Source organism: Haliotis rubra, unplaced genomic scaffold (genome assembly GCF_003918875.1).
Source record: "Haliotis rubra isolate DU_JTF1 unplaced genomic scaffold, ASM391887v1 Scf226, whole genome shotgun sequence".
NCBI lineage: Eukaryota > Metazoa > Mollusca > Gastropoda > Lepetellida > Haliotidae > Haliotis > Haliotis rubra.
The window spans coordinates 1,219,181-1,232,789 of record NW_025766292.1 but is presented as its reverse complement, the minus strand read 5'-3'; the positions used below and the strand labels follow the sequence as shown (position 1 = coordinate 1,232,789).

At 45.5% G+C, this 13,609-nt stretch overlaps 1 protein-coding gene across 1 annotated transcript in view; it reads right to left on the bottom strand.

Annotated features, from left to right (window-relative positions):
- Nucleotides 1–12,578, bottom strand: part of LOC124277726 (vesicular acetylcholine transporter-like) — a 99,777-nt gene extending 87,199 nt beyond the window's left edge. Inside the window, exon 1 of the mRNA XM_046713450.1 lies at nt 12,504–12,578. The gene's annotated coding sequence lies outside the window, so the exon portion shown is untranslated. The remainder of the gene's footprint in view (nt 1–12,503) is intronic.
- Between the last annotated feature and the right edge of the window lie 1,031 nt (nt 12,579–13,609).

The following is a 13,609-nucleotide window of genomic DNA, read 5'->3' as shown; positions in this document are numbered from 1 at the left end:
AGTGATGAGAGAGGCATGGGCTAGCATCCACCACTCTCTTGGTAGACAGTGATGAGAGAGGCATGGGGTAGCATCCACCACTCTCTTGGTAGACAATGATGAGAGAGGGTGGATGCTAGCATCCACAACTCTCTTGGTAAACAGTGATGAGAGAGGCATGGGTCAGCATCCACCACTCTCTTGATGAGAGAGGCATGGTAGACAGTGATGAGAGAGGCATGGGCTAGCATCCACCATTCTCTTGGTAGACAGTGATGAGAGAGGCATGGGCCAGCATCCACCACTCTCTTGGTAGACATTGATGAGAGAGGCATGGGCTAGCATCCACCGTTCTCTTGGAAGACAGTGATGAGAGAGGCATGGGCTAGTATCCACCACTCTCTTGGTAGACAGTGATGAGAGAGGCATGGGCTAGCATCCACCTCTCTTGGTAGACAGTGATGAGAGAGGCATGGGCTAGCATCCACCACTCTCTGGGAGACACAGTGATTAGAGAGGCATGGGCTAGCACCCACCTCTCTCTTGGTAGTCAGTGATGAGAGAGGCATGGGTTAGCACCCACCACTCTCTTGGTAGACAGTGATGAGAGAGGCATGGGCTTTCACCCACCACTCTCTTGGTAGACAGTGATGAGAGAAGCATGGGTCAGCATCCACCACTCTCCTGGTAACACAGTGATGAGAGAGGCATGGGCTAGCATCCACTACTCTCTTGGTAGACAGTGATGAGAGAGACATGGGCTAGCATCCACCACTTTCTTGGTAACATAGTGATGAGAGAGGCATGGGCTAGCTTCCACCACTCTCTTGGTAGACAGTGATGAGGGAGGCATGGGCTAGCATCCACCACTCTCTTTGTAGACAGTGATGAGAGAGGCATGGGCTAGCATCCACCACACTCTTGGTAGACAGTTATGAGAGAAACATGGGCTAGCATCCACCACTTTCTTGGTAGTCAGTGATGAGAGAGGCATGTGCTGACACCCACTTCTCTCTTGGTAGACGGTGATGAGAGAGGCATGGGCTAGCACGAACCATTCTCTTGGTAACAGAGTGATGAGAGAGGCATGGGCTAGCATCCACCACTCTCTTGGTAGACAGTGATGAGAGAGGCATGGGGTAGCATCCACCACTCTCTTGGTAGACAATGATGAGAGAGGGTGGATGCTAGCATCCACAACTCTCTTGGTAAACAGTGATGAGAGAGGCATGGGTCAGCATCCACCACTCTCTTGGTAGACAGTGATGAGAGAGGCATGGGCTAGCATCCACCATTCTCTTGGTAGACAGTGATGAGAGAGGCATGGGCCAGCATCCACCACTCTCTTGGTAGACATTGATGAGAGAGGCATGGGCTAGCATCCACCGTTCTCTTGGAAGACAGTGATGAGAGAGGCATGGGCTAGTATCCACCACTCTCTTGGTAGACAGTGATGAGAGAGGCATGGGCTAGCACCCACCTCTCTCTTGGTAACACAGTGATGAGAGAGGCATGGGCTAGCATCCACCACTCTCTTGGTAGACAGTGATGAGAGAGGCATGGGCTAGCATCCAGCCCTCTCTTGGTAGACAGTCATGAGAGAGGCATGGGCTAGCATCCACCACTCTCTTGGAGACACAGTGATGAGAGAGGCATGGGCTAGCACCCACCTCTCTCTTGGTAGACAGTGATGAGAGAGGCATGGGGTAGCACACACCACTCTCTTGATAGACAGTGATGAGAGAGGCATGGGCTTTCACCCATCACTCTCTTGGTAGACAGTGATGAGAGAGTCATGGGCTAGCATTCACCCTCTCTTGGTAAACAGTGATGAGAGAGGCATGGTATTGCATCCACCACTCTCTTGGTAGATAGTGATGAAAGAGGCATGGGCTTGCATCCATCAGTCTCTTAGTAGACAGTGATGAGAGAGGCATGGGTCAGCATCCACCACTCTCTTGGTAACACAGTGATGAGAGAGGCATGGGCTAGTATCAACCACTCTCTTGGTAGACAGTGATGAGAGAGGCATGGGGTAGCATCAACCACTCTCTTGGTAACACAGTGATGAGAGAGGCATGTGCTGGCATCCACCACTCTCTTGGTAGACTGTGATGAGTGAAGCATGGGCTAGCATCCACCATTCTCTTGATAACAGTGATGAGAGAGGCATGGGCTAGCATCCACCACTCTGTTGGTAGACAGTGATGAGAGAGGCATGAGCTAGCATCCACCGCTCTCTTGGTAACACAGTGATGAGAGAGGCATGGGCTTGCATCCACCACTCTCTTGGTAGACAGTGAAGAGAGAGGCATGGGCTAGCATCCACCACTCTCTTGGTAGACAGTGATGAGAGAGGCATGTTCTAGTACCCACCACTCTCTTGGTAGACAGTGATGAGAGAGGCATGGGCTAGCACCCACCGCTCTCTTGGTAACACAGTGATGAGAGAGGCATGGGCTAGCATCCACCACTCTCTTGGTAGACAGTGATGAGAGAGTCAAGGGCTAGCATCCACCGCTCTCTTGGTAATACAGTCATGAGAGAGGCATGGGCTGGCATCCACCGCTCTGTTGGTAACACAGTGATGAGAGAGGCTTGGGCTAGCACCCACCACTCTCTTGGTAACACAGTGATGAGAGAGGCATGGGCTAGCATCCACAACTCTCTTGGTAGACAGTGATGAGAGAGGCATGGGCTGGCACCCACCTCTCTCTTGGTAGACAGTGATGAGAGAGGCATGGGCTAGCACCCACCGCTCTCTTGGTAACACAGTGATGAGAGAGGCATGGGCTAGCATCCACCGCTCTCTTGGTAGACAGTGATGAGAGAGGCAAGGGCTAGCATCCACCGCTCTCTTGGTAACACAGTCATGAGAGTGGCATGGGCTAGGATCCACCACTCTCTTGGTAGACAGTGAAGAGAGAGGCATGGGCTAGCATCCACCACTCTCTTGGTAGACAGTGATGAGAGAGGCATGTTCTAGTACCCACCACTCTCTTGGTAGACAGTGATGAGAGAGGCTTGGGCTAGCACCCACAACTCTCTTGGTAACACAGTGATGAGAGAGGCATGGGCTAGCATCCACAACTCTCTTGGTAGACTGTGATGAGTGAAGCATGGGCTAGCATCCACCGCTCTCTTGGAAGACAGTGATGAGAGAGGGATGGGCTAGCATCCACCACTCTCTTGGTAGACAGTGATGAGAGATGCATGGGCTAGCATCCACCCTCTCTTGGTAGACAGTGATGAGAGAGGCATGGTCTAGCATCAACCACTCTCTCGGTAACACAGTGATGAGAGAGGCATGGGCTTGCATCCATCACTCTCTTGGTAGACAGTGATGAGAGAGGCATGGGTCAGCATCCACCACTCTCTTGGTAACACAGTGATGAGAGAGGCATGGGCTAGTATCAACCACTCTCTTGGTAGACATTGATGAGAGAGGCATGGGCTAGCATCCACCACTCTCTTGGTAGACAGTGATGAGAGAGGCATGGGCTAGCATCCACCGCTCTCTTGGAAGACAGTGATGAGAGAGGCATGGGCTAGTATCCACCACTCTCTTGGTAGACAGTGATGAGAGATGCATGGGCTAGCATCCACCCTCTCTTGGTAGACAGTGATGAGAGAGGCATGGTCTAGCATCAACCGCTCTCTCGGTAACACAGTGATGAGAGAGGCATGGGCTTGCATCCATCACTCTCTTGGTAGACAGTGATGAGAGAGGCATGGGTCAGCATCCACCACTCTCTTGGTAACACAGTGATGAGAGAGGCATGGGCTAGTATCAACCACTGTCTTGGTAGACAGTGATGAGAGAGGCATGGGGTAGCATCAACCACTCTCTTGGTAACACAGTGATGAGAGAGGCATGTGCTGGCATCCACCACTCTCTTGGTAGACTGTGATGAGTGAAGCATGGGCTAGCATCCACCACTCTCTTGATAACAGTGATGAGAGAGGCATGGGCTAGCATCCACCACTCTCTTGGTAGACAGTGATGAGAGAGGCATGAGCTAGCATCCACCACTCTCTTGGTAGACAGTGAAGAGAGAGGCATGGGCTAGCATCCACCACTCTCTTGGTAGACAGTGATGAGAGATGCATGTTCTAGTACCCACCACTCTCTTGGTAGACAGTGATGAGAGAGGCTTGGGCTAGCATCCACCACTCTCTTGGTAACACAGTGATGAGAGAGGCATGGGCTAGCATCCACAACTCTCTTGGTAGACAGTGATGAGAGAGGCAAGGGCTAGCATCCACCGCTCTCTTGGTAACACAGTCATGAGAGTGGCATGGGCTAGGATCCACCACTCTCTTGGTAGACAGTGAAGAGAGAGGCATGGGCTAGCATCCACCACTCTCTTGGTAGACAGTGATGAGAGAGGCATGTTCTAGTACCCACCACTCTCTTGGTAGACAGTGATGAGAGAGGCTTGGGCTAGCACCCACAACTCTCTTGGTAACACAGTGATGAGAGAGGCATGGGCTAGCATCCACAACTCTCTTGGTAGACTGTGATGAGTGAAGCATGGGCTAGCATCCACCGCTCTCTTGGAAGACAGTGATGAGAGAGGGATGGGCTAGTATCCACCACTCTCTTGGTAGACAGTGATGAGAGATGCATGGGCTAGCATCCACCCTCTCTTGGTAGACAGTGATGAGAGAGGCATGGTCTAGCATCAACCACTCTCTCGGTAACACAGTGATGAGAGAGGCATGGGCTTGCATCCATCACTCTCTTGGTAGACAGTGATGAGAGAGAGGCATGGGTCAGCATCCACCACTCTCTTGGTAACACAGTGATGAGAGAGGCATGGGCTAGTATCAACCACTCTCTTGGTAGACATTGATGAGAGAGGCATGGGCTAGCATCCACCACTCTCTTGGTAGACAGTGATGAGAGAGGCATGGGCTAGCATCCACCGCTCTCTTGGAAGACAGTGATGAGAGAGGCATGGGCTAGTATCCACCACTCTCTTGGTAGACAGTGATGAGAGATGCATGGGCTAGCATCCACCCTCTCTTGGTAGACAGTGATGAGAGAGGCATGGTCTAGCATCAACCGCTCTCTCGGTAACACAGTGATGAGAGAGGCATGGGCTTGCATCCATCACTCTCTTGGTAGACAGTGATGAGAGAGGCATGGGTCAGCATCCACCACTCTCTTGGTAACACAGTGATGAGAGAGGCATGGGCTAGTATCAACCACTGTCTTGGTAGACAGTGATGAGAGAGGCATGGGGTGGCATCAACCACTCTCTTGGTAACACAGTGATGAGAGAGGCATGTGCTGGCATCCACCACTCTCTTGGTAGACTGTGATGAGTGAAGCATGGGCTAGCATCCACCACTCTCTTGATAACAGTGATGAGAGAGGCATGGGCTAGCATCCACCACTCTCTTGGTAGACAGTGATGAGAGAGGCATGAGCTAGCATCCACCACTCTCTTGGTAGACAGTGAAGAGAGAGGCATGGGCTAGCATCCACCACTCTCTTGGTAGACAGTGATGAGAGATGCATGTTCTAGTACCCACCACTCTCTTGGTAGACAGTGATGAGAGAGGCTTGGGCTAGCATCCACCACTCTCTTGGTAGCACAGTGATGAGAGAGGCATGGGCTAGCATCCACAACTCTCTTGGTAGACAGTGATGAGAGAGGCATGGGCTGGCACCCACCTCTCTCTTGGTAGACAGTGATGAGAGAGGCATGGGCTAGCACCTACCGCTCTCTTGGTAACACAGTGATGAGAGAGGCATGGGCTAGCATCCACCACTGTCTTGGTAGACAGTGATGAGAGAGGCATGGGCTAGCTTCCACCAGTCTCTTTGTAACACAGTTTTGAGAGAGGCATTTGCTAGCATCAACCACTCTCTTCGTAGACATTAATGAGAGCTGCATGGGTTAGCATTAACCACTCTCTTTGTAGACAGTAATGAGAGAGGCATGTGCTAGCATCCACCAATCTCTTGGTAGACAGTGATGAGAGAGGCATGGACTAGCATCCACTACTCTCTTGATAGACAGTGATGAGAGGGGCATGGGCTAGCATCCACCAATCTCTTGGTAGACAGTGATGAGACAGGCATGGGCTAGCACCCACCACTCTCTTGGTAACACAGTGATGAGAGAGGCATGGGCTGGCACCCACCACTCTCTTGGTAACACAGTGATGAGAGAGGCATGGGCTAGCATGTCGATCTTTGCTGAATGTCTGTGGTACGTTAAGTCGAGCTTTGCTGAATCACTGTGGTACGTTAGGTCGAGCTTTGCTGAATAACTGTGGTACGTTCAGTCGAGCTTTGCTGAATCTCTTGTCAAAGGTACTCCTGCCGCGGCACGTATCACCGCGGTACCTCATCGGGATTACATATCACTGGTTGGATGGTACATGTAGTTATGAACACTACATAGCTTCCACGTGTATCAACACTGTTTTACTAATAAACCCACATTTTCTTAGCTGTATTATTACTTATACTTGTTGTTATTTACACTTAGGCTCGAAAGGTCCGTGACTAGATAGGAACCAATGTGTGCACCGGCAACCTGGGCAGTTATTCTTCTTATCAACCACTCGATATTTGCAGACCCTCACTGTGTAGTGCAATTCGGCAAGAAGACACACAAGCCTTCACTCACTTTCTTTACTATGACTTATAAATATTCTCGTCAATTTGTTAATTTGCTTCCTTAACCTGCCAATTGGAAATGAATGGCACAAATATTCCGAATTCCATAAGACCGCCCCAGTATGAATTAGCACTGAACTTGCACCATGGGGCACACGCCAAACATGAAGTACGGTTCTATCAGAGATAGAAATACATGGAAATCAATCCCATAATGTCCTAACTCCAACTGTTATCCATGCACAAAGTGCTTCCCATACGACTGCCGACTGTTTGAGCCACGGTTCACCGTGGAATCCGCTATAATTACCATGCCAACACAGTGATGGAGTGTTCATGCTTTCTCCGTATTTAACCGCGGTCCAGTCTCGATCGAGCCATAAAGATGACAGACATGTTACCCAGGGCAGAAATTACGTCAAGGCGTGTCTGTAATTTACTTCAAGACTTATCTTTTAATCAAATGTCTTTGTAAAGACTGAAGGAAGACCTTTCAATTCATGATTAAGGGTCGTTGCGCAGAGATAACAGTCATCTAGTCCTTAATGGGAACCTGCTTGGAGAGAAAATAATCAAGGAAAAGACATGAAAACCCCCCGGTAACGCTTGCGTGATCGCTGATGTGTTTTTGGTTTTCTTTTCTATATTCCCAGGCAAACCTTTACTACAACCGTGTTCACTTTGTAATATTAGTACATGCATCAGGCTCACCTAGTGTATGTGAACTCACCTGTACTTTGCTCGGTCAGAGCGTAATATACATCACACATGCCTTAAACAAGGTTAAATGGTTTTGTTTTGCTTTACAGGGACTGCGTGGTCATTCTCTGACAGAATATCTCTAGAAACAGGACGTTAATTGATAGTACGCTAACTAAAACTACAATGTTTGGTATGGGCTGATTATGATTTTATTTCACCTTTCTAAAAAATTCAAGTTAGAAAATAACACGTTCGATACACAAATGGGCCGTCGGTGCCACTCATTTGAAATCTCTTCAGATCCAAAATGATAACTGAATATAACGTTTAGAACAATCATGTGATGGTCCTACTTTGTCAACTGTGTGAGATGTGAGTAGGATTATGTGAGAACAGAGATGTCAGTAGTGTTGTATGGGAACAGAGATGTCAGCAGTATTATGAGAGAACAGAGATGTCAGCAGTGTTGTGTGGGAACAGAGATGTCAGTAGTGTTGTGTGGGAACAGCAATATCAGTAGTGTTGTGTGAAACAGAGATGTCAGTAGCGTTGTGTTGGAACAGAGATGTCAGTAGTGTTGTGTTTGAAAAGAGATGTCATCAGTGTTGTGTGAGAACAGAGATGTCAGTAGTGTTGTGATGGAACATAGATGTCAGCAGTGTTGTGTGGGAACAGAGATGTCAGTAGTGTTGTGATGGAACAGAGATGTCAGCAGTGTTGTGTGGAAATAGAGACGTCAGCAGTGTTGTGTGGGAACAGAGATATCAGTAGTGTTGTGATGGAACAGAGATTTCATCAGTGTTGTGTGGGAACAGAGATGTCAGTAGTGTTGTGATGGAACATAGATGTCAGCAGTGTTGTGTGGGAACAGAGATGTCAGTAGTGTTGTGATGGAACATAGATGTCAGCAGTGTTGTGTGGAAATAGAGACGTCAGCAGTGTTGTGTGGGAACAGAGATATCAGTAGTGTTGTGATGGAACAGAGATTTCATCAGTGTTGTGTGGGAACAGAGATTTCATCAGTGTTGTGTGGGAACAGAGATGTCAGCAGTATTATGAGAGAACAGAGATGTCAGCAGTGTTGTGTGGGAACAGAGATGTCAGTAGTGTTGTGTGGGAACAGCAATATCAGTAGTGTTGTGTGAAACAGAGATGTCAGTAGCGTTGTGTTGGAACAGAGATGTCAGTAGTGTTGTGTTTGAAAAGAGATGTCATCAGTGTTGTGTGGGAACAGAGATGTCAGTAGTGTTGTGTTGGAACAGAGATGTCATCAGTGTTGTGTGAGAACAGAGATGTCAGTAGTGTTGTGATGGAACATAGATGTCAGCAGTGTTGTGTGGGAACAGAGATGTCAGTAGTGTTGTGATGGAACAGAGATGTCAGCAGTGTTGTGTGGAAATAGAGACGTCAGCAGTGTTGTGTGGGAACAGAGATATCAGTAGTGTTGTGATGGAACAGAGATTTCATCAGTGTTGTGTGGGAACAGAGATGTCAGCAGTGTTGTGTGGAAATAGAGATGTCATCAGTGCTGTGTGGGAACAGAGATGTCAGCAGTGTTGTGTGGAAATAGAGATGTTAGTAGTGTTGTGTGGGAATAGAGACGTCAGTAGTGTTGTGTGGGAACAGAGATGTCAGTAGTGCTGTGTTGGAACAGAGATATCAGTAGTGCTGTGTGGGAACAGAGATGTCAGTAGTGTTGTGTTGGAACAGAGATGTCATCAGTGTTGTGTGGGAACAGAGATGTCAGCAGTGTTGTGTGGAAATAGAGATGTTAGTAGTGTTGTGTGGGAATAGAGACGTCAGTAGTGTTGTGTGGGAACAGAGATGTCAGCAGTGTTGTGTGGGAACAGAGATGTCAGCAGTGTTGTGTGGAAATAGAGATGTTAGTAGTGTTGTGTGGGAACAGAGATGTCAGTAGTGTTGTGTGGGAACAGAGATGTCAGCAGTGTTGTGTGGGAATAGAGATGTCAGTAGTGTTGTGTGGGAACAGAGATGTCAGTAGTGTTGTGTTGGAACAGAGATGTATGTAGTATGGTACACGCGAGGTAAGATGTGGCTATGGTGTTGTGCGAGTGAGCAAGCTGAAACTGTTATGAAGTTTCCATTTTGAAAAGTTGGTAAACGAAGACAACTTTCGTATATCTTGCATACATGCACTATGATGAAAGTGAATCTTGCACTAAGTGACATGTTGACCAGGTCACAACACTTTGAACATTTAAAGCAAAGGCGGTACTTGCTTGATTGTGGACGAGCGGAAATTCTCTAATAAAGAATAAATAAACATGACTTTAAATAGTGAGAGTTTTAGGCCAAAGATCGTGAAGGGAAAACATATTCTGTCACCACATGGTGACTAGATATCGGTTGATCGGCGTAACGATCCAAAGTATTAACCATCTGGCTACTCCACCGTCACAAAATACTGTGAACCTGATTATATAACTAGAAGAGTCTGCAGAGGCCAGTACTTGAGCACTTGTCAATATTTGTGCACGGACATGCCATATTGTCTTCATATTGGCATCAATACAGCGTCTACACAAACAATACAAAGACGGAAATTCCACGTAAGCACTCGAACTCGGTGCCGGTCAATCAGAGGCTTTACTTAATTACCATCGACTTGAGAACCAAGGACACTTGGTCAAATGAGAGGGCTGATTTAGAATTTCAAGCAAAGATGGTCCCGTTTTGTTTGAGTAAAACTGTTTCCCGTCAAGTGACCACTAGCACGTGCATGGCGCGTCACAGCACAAATTATTGATAATCAATTGCCAGACCAAACTTTGGCGCACAGGCAACAACGGTAGGGAGAGACGTAATTGATACGACGTGACCGATACGACGCCAAAAGCACGCAGACACGCCGTTCAAATTGGGTTTTCATACTCAACACAACGGGGTAGTCTCGTTTGGAATCTTATGACACTGAAGTGTTCGATCAGAATGACAAGTCTTTTCCCGCGAAGATGCTGAGGAAATTAAATCAAAACCCTCAAATATGTTGCTCGTTGTTGGGTTAAGATGGAACAATTCTCAAGGATTCTCAACAAGCACGGACAATAATTTGAGATGATCCTAGGTACAATCACTGGGCGGTGTTTTCACAGGCGCTGGATGTCATTCAAGAATGTAGCAATTGGATTTCTGTAATAGCTCCGTGTGTTGTGGAAATGTTGAAGGCTGGATACCAACTGGGGTACATTGCAATGAATGAGTAAGCATGTGAACGATGAAAATTAACACCTAAGATCCAGGTTATTGGCGCTACTGCATCTCAACATATCTCTAAAGTATTTGCAGATATGAAACCCTAAACGCTCTACAACACAAACCTATTAACCAGCTGTTACTCGGTGCTGACAGTCAAACAGTGATGTACATGGACATTCCAATTCCTATTGGGAATTCACCTTTTTCCCCGGACATTTACAGTTTAAGTTGTAACAAAATCTTCGACAACCCGCCATGTTAAGAAGAAGAAAAATGCGATCATTAAACAGTATCTGACAAAAATACTCTTGTTGGAAAAAAGACCATGCTTTAAATTAGGGTCTGGAATCTTATATGGAGAATATCTGAATAATTACGATTAAGAAAATGTGGCATTTACACATGGTTTTGTCTTTTTTCTGTCATTTGAACTTCAAGATCACACGGGATGAAAGGAACTGTAGGCTGATTCTTGCGCTTGTCAAACGTACGTCATCGCCGTTTTATTTCGATTTTGGAATTTTCACTCTCTGTTGACGTGGTTGCTCCAGTTACAACTAAATTATAGCATAGTTAAAATAGACTTTTATATGAAACTGACCACGTTGAAACAGAATATAATTAGTGTGCTATTGATCGCGGTAATTGCTATTTTCCCTCTATCGGTATGCATGGTCTTAATTCGCCTTTGATAATTATGCACCCCGAAGCAACGGGGGAGCCAGCATGTTTTTATTCGGTTAGATGGTTCGTGACAAACTGTAATTACATCACAAACCAGACATTATTCCCAGTGATGGATACCAGAAATGCTATTGATGTACTTGTTTATGAAGCAGTTTTCAAATATCATATTTCATCATGGTGACAGGACCCAAACAAGTCATGCAGTACACCATGAGACAAAACGTGACACGCTCTTCTTTTGTTCATTTTGTTCCAAACCATTCATGTACGCAAATGTACATCAAATCAGACCCCTCACACTACTACTACTTCTACTACTACTACTACTACTACTACTACTACTACTACTACTACTACTACTACTACTACTACTACTACTACTACTACTACTACTACTACTACTACTACTACAACGGGTGCCAAACAGAGGTACGAACACGGCATCCTAGAACATGACGTACTGTCTGCACTTTGCTTGTGGTTGTACCTCAAAGGCCCACCCACAGTACGATCCGGAGTATGTCATGGGAAATTAAAATTAAAGAATTCGTTAGAACAGACCCGTATACAGCCATTAACCTAACCAATGAAATCATTTATTTACATGGAAATCTGTATCCTCTTTGACACTAATGTAACTGACAAGATTCAGGAAACCATGGCAAATATGCAGAACTCTCTAACGAATTGCCACGCTTTCCATTGGTATCGGTGACTTAGGTTTGGTATCTGCCAATCTCTTGACTGACAACTAGAGAGTACCCTGCTGTACTGACATGAATAGTGAACATAATAATGCTAATAATGTGTAAATAACTATATAATATTACATTGTCAAATACATATTTCTCTAGCGTACATGCTAATCATTTTATAGCGTTTAATGCAAAACATGTAAATTCAAGTCATCTGTCTACACCGGGCAAATCACTGGGTCATTGAAAATCCGGAACTGCAAATATAATCCACCGATATATAGATCACGCTTTACTTCGGGGAAGATATGTTACGAATCACAATTCTGATTAATTGAAGCTGCATCTATAAAAATCATGTCTTAACCCCAGGCCAGCTCTAGCATATTTCATCAGTTTTAAGGTTAATTAGTACACACAGAAATACGAAAGATCAGAGAGCTTGGATCCCAGTCTTTGGTAAATACGGATATTCTAAAACCCGTGGGGTATAAGAGGATATACATATGAAAATTGATGAATTCTTAAAAAGATTAAACTGCGGTTCATTTGGAAGGCCACAGCAGTGCTCACGACAGAGTACTTACCCACATACAAATCCAGATGTGGAGGGAAGGTTGTATCCAGTCAAACACAGATAGCCTCTGACGGGAACAAGTAGACAAACGTCTGTTATCGCTAGGCCGTCCGAACATTAACTTTCTCATATTTCCAAGTATTGACTATTTTCCCCCAAAAGATACAATTATGCACACATGACTAAGCACGATGGCCTAATTGAAATTGATTTGAAACAGAGAGAGTGATGAACATAATTGGCGACAACCACTTGTCTAGACTGCTTTGTGAGAGTCTTGTTAGACTTACCTCACATGTCTACATGACAAAATAGCGTCGCATCCCTTTTGTTTATGTTCAGCATATGTAGATTGTTGGCCACGAAATGTGCATGTTAGCGATGGTTATGATTCACACATGTGAATGTTTATCTCAGTATTTGTTGTTTAATTCCCATTTTACCAATTTTAGATTATACAATATCTTTTTGTGTCGGACTGACCCTGCTCTTTGAAGTGGCATGATATGTATGCATAACATATTGCACTCTCCATAAATCAATGACGTGCAGTTCAATGTGTCTCAGATGTAATGGTCCCTTGTGTACTGATTCTGAACCTACAATAAACCTAGCTGCATGCCCAAGGATGCTATTTTGCTGTTAATGTTTGGTTAAAGCTTCATGAGTTACTTTATTAATTATTTTGAGTCTTATGTACTATTAAATAAAGTAATATATATGAAGAGCAATGAATCAGTAATTTAACAAAAGAATCCCATGACATTCAACTGAAGTTTTCAGGGACTGTGTTGTTGTCCTGCTTAAAATATGTGTTAATTATGGAATCACTACCTCGAATTATGAATTATGTGAAAAGCAAATGAAAAAAGTATCAGTAAATTCTGGAATGATGATCGGAAGCTGCCATACTTCACCTAACATAAAAAGAGAGATAAAACAAGATTAAACCTCACTGTCTCTGGTCACCAAAACGCTCATTTCAAACCTTAACTCAGAAGAACATATGTTTTGGACTGACAACTTGTTTATTGCAATAGCTGAGACGTGTGGGTGTAGAACACCAACTATCTAAATACCTGGCCTTTCACGACGTCGCCATGCCAGCTTCTAAAT